The sequence below is a fragment of the Diabrotica virgifera genome, chromosome 2, assembly GCF_917563875.1.
Source record: "Diabrotica virgifera virgifera chromosome 2, PGI_DIABVI_V3a".
Lineage (NCBI taxonomy): Eukaryota > Metazoa > Arthropoda > Insecta > Coleoptera > Chrysomelidae > Diabrotica > Diabrotica virgifera.
This window is the reverse complement of record NC_065444.1, coordinates 180,517,904-180,535,482: the sequence shown is the minus strand read 5'-3', so window position 1 is coordinate 180,535,482 and position 17,579 is coordinate 180,517,904. Positions and strand designations below refer to the sequence as shown.

Below are 17,579 nucleotides of genomic sequence, written 5' to 3'. Positions count from 1 at the left end.
GAAAAAAACATACAAAAACAAGTATTCGCATTTTACGTTTTTTGACCATTTATTCTAGATTTAGGACCTTCATATTGCACCCAAAAAAACTTTATGATACAATAAAACAATACCGTAAATTTCATTAAGATCGGTTTAACAGATTTTGCAAAATAAATTTTGCAATCCAGCTTTCGCAAAAAAAAATTCATTTTTTCAAAATGTTACAGGACTGAAAATAAAGCAGATAGCAAGTTGAATTTTTTTTTGCTTATAGAAGTGTACTGTACATTTCATTTGCATTTTGCAAAACAAAAATCTATTTACTACCACGGCGTCAGGAATTTTTTTAAATAAACATTAATTATTGGTGCTACGCGCAGGACAGCGGATAGTTTGCTTTGATTGGGCATTCCAATGATCTTTGATAACGATTGGTACATTTTAATTTTTATTACATTTCGATATAAATAAATAAATAAATTTGTTTATTGCAAAATAAAAACACATACTCTATCCTTTGAAATAACACCTTATTTAGCAAAAACTTTCTTTGTTCATATAATATTTTAGCTTAGAGATTAAAATTTTATTATTTTTAAACATATGCAATTGTTTAAACAAGACTTCACAAACAATAATAAAATTGGATTGATTTTTGTGGAATTAAAATATTAAAATACAACAAAATATAGAGTAAGAAAATAATATATTCGATAAAGATTGGAAGAAATGTTGGTGGAAATCAACTTGTGTGAATCGAACACCGCTGTCCTGCGCGTAGCACCAAAAATTAATGTTTATTTAAAAAATTTCCTGAAGCCGTGGTAATAAGTCAATGTTAATTTTGAAAATTGCAAATGAAAGGTAGAGTACACTTCTATAAGCAAAAAAAATCAACTTACTAACTGCTTTATTTTCAGTCCTGCAACATTTTAAAAAATGATTTTTTTGCGAAAGCTGGTTTGCAAAATTTATTTTGAAAAATCTATTAAACCGATCTTAATGAAATTTACAGTGTTGTTTTATTATATCACAAAGTTTTTCTGGGTAAAATATGAAGGTCCTCAGTCAAGCATAAATGGTTGAAAAACGTAAAATGCGAATACTTGTTTTTGTATGGATTTTTGGCAATTATTACTATTTTGCAACAAGGGTGACTATTCTGTAAATTTTTAACCAATTCTATTTTATAGGAAATTTAATTACGCAACTTTTATGTTAGTACAACTTTTCTCAAAAATGAATAGTTTTAAAGTTATAATCAAAAAACCAATAAAAAATCGAATTTTTCCTTCTTATGTTGACATTTTGATTATTTAAACAATGTTCCGGACCATTTTAAGAGGGAGGATAACTCAAATATTATTATTTAAGTTATTTTCAAGCAATTTCTGCAAAAAAATTGAGTCACCTCTCAACGTCCATCTCAAAACAGATGCGCCCTGGACTATAAACTTTTAAGATGATTTGAAGTGCATCTTCAGTAAGTACCTACTTAAATGGATATTCTTAAAAATCATTTCAAAACACAACACAGCAAAAATACTGAAGACGATTCACTGAATCTGATTATGAATGTATTACTCTGATTAGTAATAATTATTTTTAGGTGATTTTCTTTAATTAACGTAATAGGCCTGGATCCCGCGTATAAAAAAACGATTAATAGCAAGTTGAAAATTTGTTAATAACTTAACGGTGTCTAGTCGGAGAAACTTTGATGTACGGGAACACTAGAACAGGGGAAGTTTTAATTGTGGAGCAGTCTAAGAATTTGGAACGTTAGATTACGAAAACGCTCCATGTCTAACAGAACTTCCAATTCATTTGATATCATTTCATTAAAATCTCATGTAAAAATCAGACTGCTATTTATCACCAATATAATTCCTCTCATTTGATATGTTCTTCGTGTTCCACTCATTAAAATTCCCAGTTGGTGGTAAACACCAGTCTGATTTTTACATGAGAGTTTAATGAAATGGTAAAAAATCAATTTAAAGTTCAGTCCGACAAAATACATGGGACGTTTTCGTAGTCTGACGTTTCAAATTTTTAACCTGTTCCACAATTAAAACTTCCCCTTTTCTAGTGTTCCCATACATAAAAATTTGTCCGACTAGACACCGTTAAGCTATTAACAAATTTCCAGCTTGTAATTAAACAACCTTTTTTGGTACACGGGAACCCGGTCTATAAACTTATTTATTCTTAATATAAATACAAAATCAAAAAAGAACATGTTCAACAATATTTCTGTCTCATGTATCTACGATAATTTAGGCCAGTATAATAAGACAAAAATATACCCTGTTCGTGACACTCCAACAGCCAGGGTACTGAATCGTTTTTTCGAGAGGAAATGCCTATAATAACAAATTTTAACTATTTCCTGCGTAGGATCTGGCGGCCATTTTTATTTTTAAAAAATTTAGTGACAAAAAACGGCCTTTTTTCCTTTTCTTCAAATTAATGGAAAACATTAAGACTTATGGTTTTATCTAACAATAAAACACTGAACACTTTTGTTTTCTATACTTCCACAAAATTTATTATATCTATGTGACTATAGCTGTTTCGGCAAAGTGCCTTTCTCAAGTGATTTAGTTTACTATGTGTTTGCCTTTTTAAAGTCTTTAACTGAAGAGGTTGAGGAGTGGGGAGCTGTTTGTCTCGAGTTGGTCATTCAGAATTATATCTTTATTTTTCCATTTATTAATTTCCATAGATTCTAATAAAGATAGCTTAAGGCCTTTATTTTGAATATGTAGAATTTGAAACTGTTCATTAAAAGAATGATTATGATCTAGAAGGTGAAGTGCGTATGTAGACGTGTCTGTTTTTCTATTGGTGAAAGCCTTTTTGTGTTCTGGTATCCGTTTGTCAAAGGTTCTACCAGTTTGACCGATGTAAGTTTTCGGACAGTCACCACAAGTTAGTTTGTAAACACCACTCTGTAGTTGTTTTCTCCCTCGGGTCTTATTGTTCTTAATATATTTGCTTAAGTTGTTGTTAGTTCTGAAAGCTGGTGTTATTCCTTTCTTTTTTATGTATCTGGCTATTTTTGTTGTTATCTTGCCAGTATATGTGATAGAGCAGGAGGTACTGGGTTCTGTCTGTGGTGGTGGATAAACTAATTTCAGGGCTTTCTTATGGAGTTTTTGGTGTTTCAGTGTTTTATTGTTAGATAAAATGAACCATCAAGTAACGGTCGAATCCATTAATTACTTATGGTTTTGTTAGTACATAGAAACATCTTCGAAAGAATGGAAAAACTTTAAAATAGCGTATTACAAAGTTTAATATACTCATTTATTGTTAATAACGAGCGACCCACAATTATTGGGATCAAAGCTAGCCGTGCAAAAAATTACGTATGTCGTGTTTTAATCTGAATTTATATCATTGGTTTATCAATTCATTTTGATTAACATTATAAAACATAAAAAATCAGTCGAAACCAGATCTTTAATTAAATATAAAAAGAATTAACAAAATTATAAATAACAATAATAAATAAAATCAAACAAGATCTCTACATAACCTAACTTTTCTTGTTAAGTTGACGTAAGCTGGAAAGTATATCTGAATTAAGAATAGACATGCACTGTATAGCTATCTCTGTCGTTCAGAGCCACCTATGGTGACAATAATTTTGGATCACAGGTTATAATAATTGCGAAAAAGGTCGAAATTTAAAAAAGATTAATTTCGCAATAACTATTGTAAAAATAAGTCTACAGCTTTGCAATTTTTGTCAAATAAGGGTTATTTACTGCTTAATATGTGAGAAAAATGTCAAAGCGATTCATTCAATTGTTTAAATTTTATTCAAAGTGTTTATCCCAGAGAGCTCTTTTTTGCAATAACCTAAGTCAGAAAAAATAATGTTAGGACCATTCAACAGGTGTCAAATGACAAAGCATGAGCTATACTGTCAAACTGGTCAAAAATGCATTTATTAGTAATAAATAATTATAAAAATAAAAATGTATACCACTTTTATTCATTCAGTTGCGGTGCGAAACCAAAACTGTCTTAATTTTTACTCAGATCAGAGAGTGCAGCCAGCACCCTTATCGACGATTTCACCTCTTGTTAGAGGTTCATCAGAGATTGCATAGGCTGCTTTTCTCTGGCCCAGGTAAAAATCTTCGACATATCCATCTCCCACCGCAACTGACGAGATGGTAGTAGGTGCCTAGCGGCATCTGCTAAATAAAAGACTAAGTTTTTCAACCTAATAAAAATATTTGTAAATTAAATATTTTCAAAAGATTTTTAATTGAAAAACTTTATTGGCCCATTTCCTGGTGACAACCTCCAAGGCTTCTACAATATGCAAGCCAAATGGATGCTGCAGTGAAGACTAAAGGGAAGGAATTCTACACTATGCAATTCACAACCCCCGTCTGCAGCGTGGTAAAGTTCCAACGGAAAATGGACCTAGTTACTCTATAGGAGTAATACTAATATAAAAATAAAATATATACCATTTTTATTCATTCAGTTGCGGTGCGAAACCAAAACTGTCTTAATTTTTACTCAGATCAGAGAGTGCAGCCAGCACCCTTATCGACGATTTCACCTCTTGTTAGAGGTTCATCAGAGACTGCATAGGCTGCTTTTCTCTGGCCCAGTTAAAAATCTTCGACATATCCATCTCCCACCGCAACTGACGAGATGGTAGTAGGTACCTAGCGGCATCTGCTAAATAAAAGACTAAGTTTTTCAACCTAATAAAAATATTTGTAAATTAAATATTTTTAAAAGATTTTTAATTGAAAAACTTTATTGGCCCATTTCCTGGTGACAACCTCCAAGGCTTCTACAATATGCAAGCCAAATGGATGCTGCAGTGAAGACTAAAGGGAAGGAATTCTACACTATGCAATTCACAACCCCCGTCTGCAGCGTGGTAAAGTTCCAACAGAAAATGGACCTAGTTACTCTATAGGAGTAATACTAATATAAAAATAAAAATGTATACCATTTTTATTCATTCAGTTGCGGTGCGAAACCAAAACTGTCTTAATTTTTACTCAGATCAGAGAGTGCAGCCAGCACCCTTATCGACGATTTCACCTCTTGTTAGAGGTTCATCAGAGACTGCATAGGCTGCTTTTCTCTGGCCCAGGTAAAAATCTTCGACATATCCATCTCCCACCGCAACTGACGAGATGGTAGTAGGTGCCTAGCGGCATCTGCTAAATAAAAGACTAAGTTTTTCAACCTAATAAAAATATTTGTAAATTAAATATTTTTAAAAGATTTCTAGAGAGATGGATATGTCGAAGATTTTTACCTGGGCCAGAGAAAAGCAGCCTATGCAGTCTCTGATGAACTTCTAACAAGAGGTGAAATCGTCGATAAGGGTGCTGTCTGCACTCTCTGATCTGAGTAAAAATTAAGACAGTTTTGGTTTCGCACCGCAACTGAATGAATAAAAATGGTATACATTTTTATTTTTATATTAGTATTACTCCTATAGAGTAACTAGGTCCATTTTCCGTTGGAACTTTACCACGCTGCAGACGGGGGTTGTGAATTGCATAGTGTAGAATTCCTTCCCTTTTAGTCTTCACTGCAGCATCCATTTGGCTTGCATATTGTAGAAGCCTTGGAGGTTGTCACCAGGAAATGGGCCAATAAAGTTTTTCAATTAAAAACCTTTTAAAAATATTTAATTTACAAATATTTTTATTAGGTGGAAAAACTTAGTCTTTTGTCTTTTAATAAATAATTATGCAAAAGTATCGAAATTTTTCCTTACAATCTTTTTGAATAACTTTTTTCAAAAAAATCTATTTTTTTACCTTGTTTTAGTGCACAACTACCAAGTAATGTTAGGTATATGAGAATGGACAGAAAGTTGTAATAAATATATAATTTATTATATAAAAATATAAAAAGCTACAATATACCAGCATTACTGTGTCTAATTGACTTTAAGGAAACATTTGACATAGTAAGACTCAAATATGTAATCCATCTTCTGTATAATATAGCAAAAAAGTTGCCCTACATATAACACTATTGAAAACATCTGCCAAAACAACAAAATGGAAGTCAGAATAATTGGATAACTTACAGAACCTATAGACAAAGGCAACATGATAGGGCAGAGGGACTAACTAAGCCTTATGGTTTTCAATTTATTGATAAGTTCATACTCTGCATAATATATCTTCGCGCAGATACTAGAAGAAAAACAAGAAAGCATATTGGTTAACGGAGTGCGTCTAAACAACGTTAGATATTCTGACAACAAAGTATTTTAATACAGGGAGAAGGAAAGATTTCAAAATTTAAGAAAGTGGCTCAATAAGTCTACGACTAGACTATTACGAATAATTGCCACCATGGTTAGGATAGCCATGTTAATCGCCAGCATCCGGAACTGATAGGCATTGTAAGAAAAAGAAGGATTGCTGGATTTACGATTGGATCCAAGCTGCATTTTAAGTTATTAGAAGAAATTAATTCTCAACGAATTAGGGGCTCTTAAAAATACCATACTTGATGGGTCTTACTTCATCAATAATAAAATTGCTGGGTGTTTTATCTGTTTTGCTATTTTCTTATTTGGTTCATAACTTTTTAATCACACTGTATATTTATTTCATATTTTGCACGCAAATATTCTTTAAAGTATCCACTCAATCAATTTATTTATAATTATAAATAGACAAGGCTCGGATTAAAAAATATTGGAAAAATTCTTTGACCCAAAAACAACACTTTGTACATTAATTTTTTTTAAAATGAATTTTGCACTATTCCAACTCTATTGATACCTTTATCTAATCTAGCAATATCGGTAAAATATCTTCTAAAAAATTTAAATACACTTTACCGGTTAGGGTGGGAGGTAAAATATGTGGTCCTATTAATTTGTTATTTAACAAATATTCCACACGTTGCTCTGCCCAAACGTGTGAGTCTCTGAAATTGTATAATATTCCATTTTTGTTGAATTTTACCTCATCCGTGAATAAACATTACCTATATATTTACAATCCTTGGGTTTCATTTGCTTGCAAACCTCGGATTTTAGGTCCACCAACTAAAATCAATTCTGAGTGACAATAGCCCAATAAATTACCGTTTTGGAGTGTAATTTTCAGGGGTAACCCCGAATTGCATGAAAATTTGGATTAAGGTTCTACTTACCCTCCACTTCAAAGTTGAAATTGTGCCGTTGGTTGGTTTTACTTGGGGGTGACAGTCACCCCTTCTCGGGGGGTGAAAAACGCTTGTTTAAAATAACCACGGAAATGGATAACTTGACATAATATAAGCAACTTTCGTTCTATAAAGTTTTTTACGTAAGTCAATACTTTTCGAGTTATTCGCGATTGAAAATGTTGATTTTCGACAAAAAAACTACGTTTTCAGATTGTTTTTCGCAAATAACTCAAAAAGTAAATATTTTATTGAAAAAAATATTGCCAGTAAAAGTGTAGCTTATAAAAAATAGAAAAAAATGATGTATCAGTAAAGTCTATAAATTGAGTAAATGCAAAGTTGTAGCTCATGAAAAATTCGTTCTTATTCGTCTAATTCCAAATCGAATAATTCAACGCGAAATCACCGAAAAATCAAGCACTTTTCGGGAAAAGCTTATTAACATTTTTAAAGTATCTAAAAAAGCTTTACGTTTTTTACAAAAGTTTCTAGCATCAAAAATAAACGAGTTACACTGAAAAAAATAAGTTGGCCCATTTTTTTTGGTAAAAAAATCGTGAAAACCTGCCTCTATTTAGCACCCGAAATAAAATTAATCGTTACCGCTTTACCATTTATTTTAACTCTATGTGGATTGTTTATATGATCTGTAAGTTTTATTGATTTGAAGTACTTATTTTTAAAATAAATTGGTTTTATAGAAAAAAAAATTTCTAAAATTTTTTTAAAAATTTTCTTTTTTCAAAATAACTTAAAAAGTATTAGTGATAAGAAAAATCTAAACGAGTAAGAAAATGTTGGTTTTAGTATTGTTAATATGATTGTTTCATTTTGTTTTTCCGTAAAACAAAAATTTGTTAAGATATGGCTGTTCAAAATTTGCATACACTCGTGATTAGTGACCCGTTCAAGTTTTTCACCTATAACCCTTTCAAAAATAAGCACTTTAAACCGGTGAGACCGACAGGTCATATAAAAAATAGATAAGTAAGTAAATTGTTTGTAAAGCGGTAGCGATTAATTTCATTTGGGGAGCTAAACACGGGGAGATTTTGATAATTTTTTACGAAAAAAAGAGGGTCAACTTTATTTAGAGCGTAACTCGCTTATTTTTAATGCTAGAAACTTGTATAAACAATTAAAATAGAGCTTTTTATAAACACTTTCAAAAAGATTGAATTAGTTTTTCCCGAAAAGTGCTTAATTTTTCGGTGATTTCACCTTGAAATATTCGATGTGGAATTAGACGAATAAGAACGCGTTTTCCATGAGCTACAACTTTGTTTTTACTCAATTGATGGACTTTGCTGATACACCATTTTTTTCAGTTTTTTATAAGCTACACTTTTGCTAGGAATATTTTTTTTTTGATCAAATATTTACTTTTTGAGTTATTTGCGAAAAACCGTCTGAAAACGTAGTTTTTTTGTCGAAAAATAAACATTTTCAATCGCAAATAACTCGAAAATTATTGACTTACATAAAAAACTCTATAGAACAAAAGTTGCTTAAAATCAGTCAATTTATCCATTTCCGGTCTTATCTTGAACGTATGTTTTTTTACCACAAATAAGGGGTGACTGTCACCCCCCAAGTAAAAGCAACCAACGGCACAATTTCAACTTTGAAGTGGAGGGTAAGTAGAACCTAAATCGAAATTTTCATGCAAATCGAAGTTGTCCCTGAAAATTACACGGTATCGCCATATCTTCCGTTCATTTACTGGGCTACAAATATAAAATAAATATGCAGTGTGGTTAAGAAGTTGTAAGTCGTATTTAATTTTTTTTTACTTCGAGTTCTTACAATTCACATAATTTCAGAATTTAAATTCAAAATTTTAATAGAAAAAACATTTTGCCGAAAATTCAAAGTGTACCACTAAATTTAGTTTTTCATCTTCTTTTTAAGTGCAGAATCCATTTATAAAAAATTGGTATATAGGGTGTTGCTTTTGGGTCGGAGCATTTTTCCAATATTTTTTAATAGGGCAGCGAATGAGGGTATTTGGCTCCGAATTCCATCCTACTACATCGATTTACTTGATATTTTCACAGTAGGGAATAGCTCAAGAAATAAAGTCTACCGTATGTTGAGGTGCGCTTTTATCTTGGCGGTGGTTCCCACCATTTCTCGGGGGTGAAAAATGTTTTGGTTAAAATAGCCGCGGAAAAGGCTATAGAACCTAATTTTAAGCAAACATTTTTCTATAATTATTTTTTGACAACTCAATACTTTTTGAGTTAGTCGTGGTTGAAAATTGGCCATTTTCATTGAAAACTGACACCTTTTCGGACGGATTTTGGGAATACCTTAAAAACTATGCATCTAACAAAAAACTATATAAAATATTTCTGTAGGTTATAAAAAAAACAAAGAGATTCGTTCCTTCATAAATCCTCTAGTTGAAATACAAAGAGGGATATGGTAGGTAAGAAAAGTTGTTTTGCTGCATGCTCAAATCGGTGTATTCAACTTGAAATAACAGAGAAACTGTCGCTATTAGGTGTATAATGCTACTAATAACTTTTGCAGTCCTTGAAAAGACCTTTAAAATGAGCAATACTAAATGACAATTACATTCAAACTAAGCGAGATATTCTGCAAAAAAGTTGATGGCTAATGTATTTTAAGAAGAAATGAGTATATTTAACCCCTCATCCATCAGAATTTAAATACATCGTTTTCCTTCTTAAATACTTTTTATTATAGTGTTCTTTCTATGTTAAAAAAGTTGGAATGAATTAAAATGAATGGTTTAAAAAAAAATAAGATCAAATTATAGAGCGCATTTTTAAATTTTCTTAAAAATCTTCTTTTCCTCTATGTAACTCGAAAAAGATAAGAGATACAAAAAAAAGATACCACACAAAAATGCAAGGCTTTTTCAGATAAAAAATTCCCTTTATTTTTCATTACTGTATCTCTTATCATTTTCAAGTTTCATGGGGAAAAAGGAAGATTTTTAATAAAATTAGAAATGTTCCCTAAAATTTGATCTTTTTTTAAACCATTCATTTTAAACCCTTCCAACTTTTTGAACATAGAAATAACACTATAATAAAAGGTATTGTGGAAGGAAAACGACGCATTTACATTTTGGTGGATGGGGGTTAAAATTACTTCTCATTTTTTCTTAAAATACATTAGTTATCAATTTTGTTTACAGCATATCTCGCTTAGTTTTAATGTAATGGGCCTTTAATATAGCTTACTTTAAAGGTCTTTTTAAGAACTACAAAAGGTTTAGTAGCATTATACTCCTAAAATCTACCGTTTCTCTGTTATTTCAAGTTGAATACATCAATTTGAGAATGTACCAAAAAAACAAAATATTTTCACCTACCATATCTCTTTTGGATGATAACTTGAAGATTTGTGAAGGCAAGTGCCTCTTTGTTTTTTATAACCTACAAAAATGTTTAATATAGTTTCTTTAGTTAGATGCATAGTTTTTAAGGTATTCGCAAAAAACCGTTCAAAAAGGTATTATGATTCAATGAAAATGGTAAATTTTCAACCACGAATATATCAAAAAGTATTAAGTTTTCAAAAAAAAATATACAACAGTTTTTGCTTAGAATTAGGTTCTCTAGCGAATTGCGTGATAATTTTACCCAAAAAATTTTCCACCTGTAACAAGGGGTGGCAACCACCCCCAAGATAAAAGCACACATCGGCTTTGGGTAGAATTTGAATTAGGAGATAAGTAGACGCTAGGTCCAAAATTTAATTAAAATCCATGCAGTAGGATAGAATTCGGAGGTAATATCCTATTCTTTCTCCCATTGACTGGCGTATAATCCGGATCTGGATTATTTATAATTATAAATAAATTTATTGATTGGATACTTTAAAGAATAGTCTCGTGTCAAATATAGAATAACTATACAGTGTGGTTAAAAAGTTATGAACCAAATAAAAAAATTGTAAAATAGATAAATCACCCAGTAACTTTGTTATTGATGAAGTAAGACCCATTATGCTTGTTTAAGACCGCCTAAGTCTCCCCTTTCTACAGTTAACGTATATTACTTTCTCATGAAACCAGTGGCGGCCCGTGATGTAGTGCAGTAGAGCCATGGCACTACCTTGCTAACTATGCACAAACATATTTTTTATCTTCAAAACTTTTTATTTCCTGTTAATTTTTTTGTGTGTATTTCTTTTGATCTTCATAAATTATATAAAATATGGCAACTATGGGCATAATACAATCCCTGCCGACAGCGGAGAGTATTCGACAGAAGAATCTCCTTCTTCCCGAAGGCAGTACTGGCACGACTAAAGAGAGAAAGATTTTACGAACATTCTATGAAGTGACAGAGAAAGAGCTATATTGGACTATTAGTATACCTTAAAATTAGAATCTCTGTGCCAGGCACGAGGGTATGATGCCAGGTCTATTTATTTTGAGTTTCTTTACGTGCTGGTTTGTGGCTTTTATTATGTATATTTTCTGTTGAAAGTTTTTGTATTGATAATATTTTGTGGGTCTTTTGATAATATTTTGATTATTTCTTAAGTTTAATTTATTAATTGATAACGAAGATTAGTATCTTAAAAAATTTTTTTGGTGGTTTTTCGCTAGAAAAAAAAACTACAAATGTTATAAGGTGTTGTGGAGCTTTCGAGTTAGCTTTAAGAGGTCACGACGAAAAATAAAATTCAGAAAATAGAGGCATATTTAAGGAGCTGGTCAATCTTAGCGCCGAATTAGACAACGACTTAAAGGTTCATATTATTCAAAGTACCAGATCTTTCAAAGGTCTACCTTCTCCGGACATTTAGTTGCTTCTAATTTATTTATGTCGCAGAAGTTTTCTGCTTATAAGCATCAGTTCTCCGAATCATTTCTTAATAAACATGGAAACAATTTTAATTTTTAAGCAAAACTCGGTTTAAAACTGAATTAGAAGTAGGTACTGTATTAGCGAGACGAATTAAGTACTACCTCTGGGGCTGTTTCGCTATCGGTTTTATTGTAGAGGGAAGGTCTAAAAAACACATTTGAAGAAACTATTAAACTTTTAAGTATTTTAGTTACCATTCCTATATCAACATCTGAAGCAGAACGCTGATTTTCGATGTTAAAACTTAGTGCTTTAGGTATGCTACCTGCAGAAAAGCATTTTGTAAATAGTATTGATTATTTTATTCATAGGAGATTCTGACCTAGAATAATAAGCTACATAAATCTAAATTAAATCGATAATTTTTGATAATTTCCCGTCATCAAGTATATTACGTCAGATGCCCTTCGTTGCTACGAAAAAATACATTCAGTGACATTAATGACAATTAATGTTTTAAAAATGATAAAAGTGATGACTTTCAACCGTCAACTTAATATTTACAAAAACTGTGTGTTTACTTGTACTAATTTGTACTTACATAAATAAATTACAATAAAATTTTGGTGTTGAACAGTTTTATTCATGAAATAATCGCAACAAATTGCACTCGATCTCTAAATAATTTTAGAGCTCTTGTGCAATTACTACTGATAATTTTAACTATAAAGTCATTGAAAACTTTGCAACCAAAAAATAGAAGAATGAACATCATATATCGTAAACTTTAAAAGTGACATTACAAAAATTTGTGCATGTGTGTGGATAATGAAATAGTATTATTTTTATAAATTGGCAAATAGAGACTAAATCGTAATATCAATTTTCATGCAATATCAGCAGTAAATGCTGGTGGTAGGTTAAGAGGTTTTTATTATTAATTAATTTACGAAACTGTTTTGATCAATGTTGGACAATTGCTTGGCACCTCAGATCAATAAACTTAAGATACATAAGATAAAAGTATCCGCGCATATTTTTTTTTTTTTTTTTAGTTTTTGTTTTCAGTATACCTTTTTTGGCAATATCGTGAATCCGTCACTAAAAATTTTGGCGGCTGCCCGAGTTCTGGCACTACCTTCTTAAAGTGGTACGAGCCGCCACTGCATGAAACACCCTGTATTACTGACAAATAACTCCCTAGTAGCGACTAATCTATCAACCGACGTTAGTTATATTTCACAACTAACTCTAATTACGATTTTTGTGATAACTCTATATTTTTAAAACGAAATTAATAATTTATCAAGTTAAAATATTGTACCTAACATAATATTATGTTATTGGATAAATAAGGTGGAAATTTTTATTTGACATTTCTTTACATATTATGTATTAAATACAAAAAAATTTTTGATATGTTCATTATTCATTATGAAAGTTGTTTATTTTATTTTTTATTTTTTTATTATTTTTATTTATTTTTTTCCGTTTTGTATTTATTTAGTAATGTATGCGTTGTTTAGTAGCTGGTATTTGCGTTTATTGTTTTATTTATTGTATTAATACATACGCACCAGAAAAATACTCTGAAAGTAATGAAGATGATTCGAAAGCATAATATTGTGAAACTATAATTACAGCAAAATTGTTAAATAAAAGAATTATTCTCGTAAACTTCGTAAAGTATACAGTGTGTCAATTTTAAAACTTACAATGGCTATATCTCACGAACAAAAGCTGATATCAAAAAATGCTTAAAACCGTTTCTAGGATAGTAAGGGGGAAATAAAATGACATAAAAGAGAACTCACCCCCATCAACCCCCTAAGCCCCATCCATCACAACCAAAAAAGTTTAAAATGCAAACCCCTACTTGTGATACATAATTGAAAAGGCTATAAAAAATGGTATTCAATGGTATAAATAATAATTATACAGGGTGAAGCAATAATTGTGAAACTTTGGTTTAAATGAAAAATTTAATAAGGTTTTGTTGAATTACAGATTTTAAAAAATGTCAATTAAGTAAATATTTAATGTGAATTCCGTTGTTTGGTAAACAATAATACAGCCTATATTCAAATTCTGCACGAAATTTAGCAAATGTTCTAGTAATAGGGCGACATGCTTGAGTAATTCTTTCTCGCAATTCCCCAAGTGAAGCAAGTTGAGTTTTATAAACAACTGATTTAGGGTAACCCCATAGAAAAAAGTAATATACCTTCCTACTATAAAAAGTACTATCCAATGGTATAAATAATAATTATACAGGGTGTTAATATCAGCTGGCTTACTATGACTTTTGTATTTGTAATGCTATTTCCCGGACTATTATTTTAAATGGTAAGTGTCCGCTCGTACTTTTTTTTGTTAGTTAAAACTTAATTTGCCATTTTTGCCTTAAATCTGTTTTTATAAAACTTAACTTGGGTCACTTGGGAAATTGCGAGAAATAATTACTCAAGCATGTCGCCCTATTACTAGAAAAACATTTGTCAAAATTCGTGCAGAATTTGAAAATAGACTGTATTATTGTTTACAAAACAACGGAACCCACTTTGAACATTTACTTAATTGACATTTTTATCAAATTTGTAGTTCAACAAAACCTCATTAAATTTTTCATTAAGCCGAAGTTTCACAATCATTGCTTCACCATGTATAATTATTATTTATACCATTGGATAGCATTTTTTATAGCCTTTTCAATGATGTATCACAAGTAGGGGTTTGCAATTTAAACTTTTTTGGTTGTGGTGGGTGGGGCCTAGGGGGTTGATGGGAGTGAGTTCTCTTTCATGTCATTTTAGTTCCCCCTTACTATCCTAGAAACGGTTTCAAGCATTTTTCGTTTTCAGCTTTTGTTCGTGAGATATAGCCATTGTAAGTTTTAAAATTGACACACTGTATAATAACATCCACTTCCCTTACTTTCAGATTATAAATTTTGTTGTGTTTTACTGTTGTATTATTGTTCTGATATTATTAGTAATAAAGTGATTAAAAAACCGAGAACTTCTTTTATTTTTTTATAACTAAAAGCATATTATACAGTGAGCACGTAAAGGTTGGAATAAATTCATTTTCTCACGAAAGGACGACTTTGGAAAAAAATCCCGAAAGAGGTCAATTTTGAATTAAATAAATTACACACATTCTTCTTATTATGTTAATAAATTAAATTAAAATTTTATTGGACACCCTGTATAAATAATTATATTAATGTTTATATTACTGAATAGATAATTGAATTACCTTTCAAATGAGCTATCACACGACCCCTATTCTCATTTAAAAAAATCATCGATAACGTCATCACGCCCAGATGGGTGAAGTCACTAGTATGATATATATGCCAAAAAGTCGTAATTTAAAAATTAAAATTGACCTGTGTCGGGATTTTTTCCCAATGTCGTCCATTCTCGAGAAAATGAATTTATTCCAACCTTTACGTCCTCACTGTATATGTATAACTGACAAATGTCACTTTTATGTGCATTAAGTCATTATTGTCACATAAGGTAAGTTAAGTACGTGCAAAAGAGTGTATATTTAAAAAATATGACGATTTGAGCGGGGCGTAAGGAAATGAGTGAGTCACAAAGTTTCACAAAAAAAGCAAATATTTCGCGAAATGAACGTCAGATCGAAAAACTAAAAAATATTTGTTTAATATTTTTCAAAAATATATCGAATGATACCAAACACGACGCTGAGTTTTTACTAAAGTTGTTTGTACGATTTACGCTTTGTTTATTTTTATAATTCAAGTGATTTTTTGTGAAAGAGGCAGTTACGAATACGCTACTTACCCTTCTAGAACTTCAATTAAAATAAATCCAAATTGTTGTTAAGAGTTATTATCCATAAGAGTTATTTCATTATGGTGATGTGATTAGTCTGTCTATTTTCATAAAGAGTTTTCGAAATTTAGAATGACCCACGTAATATTTATAATGTAACATATTTCTTGTTATCCGTATCCTTTTTTATCCTAGTCAATTCATCTTCTGCTTTAAGTTCCTTTCTTTCTATTATATTTATTTTTATTTCCGGCCTTTTTATTTGTCTTATAAATACGGAATCATCTAGTCTACCTATTACAAAGCACTTGAGTGTCCCACCTTCTGCCTCTCTTGAGTTGACCACCAAGATGAGGTCATCGTGATTTTGTATATAATCCTCATAGATATTTGCCCCTGGTCATATTTCTTCTCATTAGTACATTGATGATATTTTGCAGATACCTGTCATTTTTGATCAATGTATCTTGTTGGGGACCAATAATAGTCTAGGCGCCAAATAGGGGTCAACGTGTCCTTTTCAAATCTGATGGACAAACTCAACGGTTTCTTATGGATTTTTGGCTGCGGATTACAAATTTCGAGGGTGGATTTCGATCCGAGTGGTCAAAAAATTGTTATATATGGCTCTGGCTCATAGACTAAAAGAGATAAAAAAAATATTTCAAATAAAATTAGTTCCTTAATAAAAAACGAAGAAAAATTCGTTTACTAAACTTAAATCCACTAATTAGAACTCAAGATATTTTAAAATTAGTGCACAATGCAAATTGCAAATTGAAAATAAGTATTTTTCGAAGCTTTATCGATCGTAACTTGGCTTCTACGCATGAAAATGAGCCTTAAAAGATATTCTTTTAAAGGTTAATTAATAGGCTTCCAAACAAAGTTTGTTAAATTACTTTATCTTCATTTGTTTTAAAGGTATACCCGTTTGAAATTATAATTTTCTTAAAAAAATTGTACATTAATTTGTTTATGAGGGTTTCAAGCAAATTTGAGCTATAAACATTTATACTTTAATTAACAATAATGATAGGAGAACTCAAAAGGAACAATTTGAGCTTACGGAAATGTTCGTAGGTTCGTTTTTGGCCAAGCTATCGATATTTTAATGGCGCGGTATGGGGCGCAAGATCGGCTCACAGCGTAAAAGTTCACGCGCTAACTTCTCGATGCAAATTATAATTTCTATGTATACATATGTTACCTTCATTTTTTGTTTTTGAAGATTCTAATAAGATTTTATCATATAATTCTTATAATTAAATCATCATACTGTACCTCGTATCACCTTCCATTCTATTTACTCTGTCTTCTATTTTTTGTACTAAATGAGAAAAAACATTAAAAACTAATATTTCAGAAGTATGACTCAAAAGTAAGTTGATATTATTTATTAATACTATTTTTATAAATATCTTTTTTCATGCATCTGCATAGAGATATACAGGGAATCACAGCTTTTTTACATCTGCTAAGTTCTTAGAGAAATTTTTACAGTTACATGGTGGTACTAAGTCTATTCTTGTAGGCAGTAAAACTAAAACTTTTTGGGGCTTTAGAGTCTAATTATGTATCTATATGATATCCATATAAAGTGGATCTAGTTCTTTTGCAGCATCATCAAGGCCCGTCAATTGTGTGTATGCCGCCACATCATAAATGCTCGTTTTATATGCAATGATGATGCTGCAAAAGAACTCGATCCATTTTTATATGGATATCACATGAGTAGATATATATCAGATGAGATACTTTATTTGCATGAGTAGAAGCCGAGTTACGATCGATAAAGCGTCGAAGAATA

The 17,579-nt window shown here is 30.8% G+C and overlaps 1 long non-coding RNA gene across 1 annotated transcript; it reads left to right on the top strand.

The window, feature by feature from the left end:
- Window positions 1-120: 120 nt before the first annotated feature.
- Window positions 121-14,981, top strand: LOC126879744 (uncharacterized). Its single transcript, XR_007696233.1, has 2 exons — window positions 121-4,179; window positions 4,676-14,981. It is a non-coding gene; the product is annotated as an uncharacterized LOC126879744 (long non-coding RNA).
- Window positions 14,982-17,579: the final 2,598 nt, after the last annotated feature.